Source organism: Myotis lucifugus, unplaced genomic scaffold, assembly GCF_000147115.1.
Source record: "Myotis lucifugus unplaced genomic scaffold, Myoluc2.0 scaffold_174, whole genome shotgun sequence".
Lineage (NCBI taxonomy): Eukaryota > Metazoa > Chordata > Mammalia > Chiroptera > Vespertilionidae > Myotis > Myotis lucifugus.
In genome coordinates, this window is record NW_005871222.1 from 2,390,303 (window position 1) to 2,392,259 (window position 1,957).

The window sequence follows — 1,957 nt, forward strand, 5'->3', positions numbered from 1 at the left end:
AGTAGCTATGACGCACAATGATCACCAGGGTACAGATGCTCAATGCACAGGCATGGAAACATGGAACAGACTGATGAATCTCAGAGGGAAGGGGGGAGGGAAGGAATTGATTAACCAAAAATCTTATATGCATACTATTCTTGCACCAGTGGGGTCCTTCAGCCTGACCTGTGGATATTGGGCCCAAACCAGTAGTCCGACATAACCTGAGGGGTCCCGGATTGCGAGAAAGCATAGGCCATGCCAAGGGATGGCACTGGTGCACTAATCCATGCACCGGGCCTCTAGTAATGTAAATAATTATCTGTAAAACTAAAGTAAAAATTGATTATTAGGAGACAATACTCACTTTTTATGAATTTAATAGTATTTCTATTAATAGTAAAGATCTAATAAAGCAAAGTAAAATGCAAGATAAGCAGTCATTATATTACATAGTGTCAAAAAATATTATTTACTACCCAATTAAATATTATTTACTACCCAATTAAATAGAAAATATACATGATATATATATAAAATTTTAGAGTAAATTTCCTCTAATCTTGATAAAAAATATGCTTCCAAGTTGTAAAATTTCAAAGTAAGTTATTCAAATTTATAAAATTCATTGGTCTCAGTCAATTTTCTGTTTTTTGGGGATTTTTTGGTCCACCACATAACTATTTTATTCATTTTTATAATTTTTTTTTGTTTAAAGTATTACATATGTCTCCTTTTACCTGGATTGGCCCCTCCCCAGCTACTCCCACCCCCCAGGTCAAGCCCCTACCACCCCAGTGTCCCTGGTCTCCATTGGTTATGCTAATATGCATGCATACAAGTCCATTGGTTGATCTCTTACCCCCTTTTCCCACCCTCCCCTGCGGTTTGATGGTCTGTTCAGTGTTTCTCTGTCTCTGGATCTATTTTTGTTCATCAGTTTATGTTGTTCATTATATCTCACAAATGAGTGAAATCAAGCCTGTATTAGTTTTTCAAGATAATCAGAGCTTTGGAATTTTCTGTTTTTATTTTGTTTTATTTACCTTGAACTGCTAATTGAAAAAATAATGAAATGATCAAAGAGTAGATGGGGAATTTTTAAAAAGGCAAATATGTACATATCGTTTCTTTTATGAAAGGGACAATATACAGTTAATATAAGCAAATAAATTGATTCAAGTTATTAATTAACTAGAGGCCCGGTGCACAAAAATTTTTTCACTTGGGGGGGGTCCCACAGCCAGCCTGTGCCCTCTCGCAGTCTGGGCCCTCGGGGGATGTCCACCTACTTGCTTAGGCCCTTTCCCCGGGGGATCAGGCCTAAGCTGGCAGTCAGACATCCCTCTGGCAGCCCGGGAGCCCTTGGGTGATATCCACTTGCCAGTGGGGAGCAAGCCTAAGCTGCAGTCGGACATTCTTAGCGTTGCTGAGGAGGCAGGAGAGGCTCCCACCACCACCGCTGTACTGGCAGCCATCAGCCTGGCTTGTGGCTGAGCAGAGCTCCCCCTGTGGGAGCGCACTGACCACCAGGGGGCAGATCCTGCATTGAGCATCTGCCCCCTGATAGTCAGGGTGTGTCATAGTGACCAGTCTTTCCCAGTCGTTCTGCTGTTAGGGTTAATTTGCATATTACCCTTTTATTATATAGGATAGAGGCCTGGTGCATGGGTGGGGGCCGGCTGGTTTGCCCTGAAGGGTGTCCCGGATCAGGGTAGGGGTCCCCGCTGGGGTGCGTGGCCAGCCTGGGTGAGGGGCTGATGGCTGTTTGCAGTCTGGCCCAGTCCCCCAGCGGGGTCCCTCACCCCATGAGGTTTTGGCCATCCTGAGTGAGGGGCTGATGGCTGTTTGCAGGCTGGCCATGGCCCCAGCCACCCAAGCTCCCAGTGGAGGCTGGCTGGAAGCAGGTATCTGGGATTTATTTATCTTCTATAATTGAAACTTTGTTGCTTTGAGCAGAGGCCACAGCCAGCCA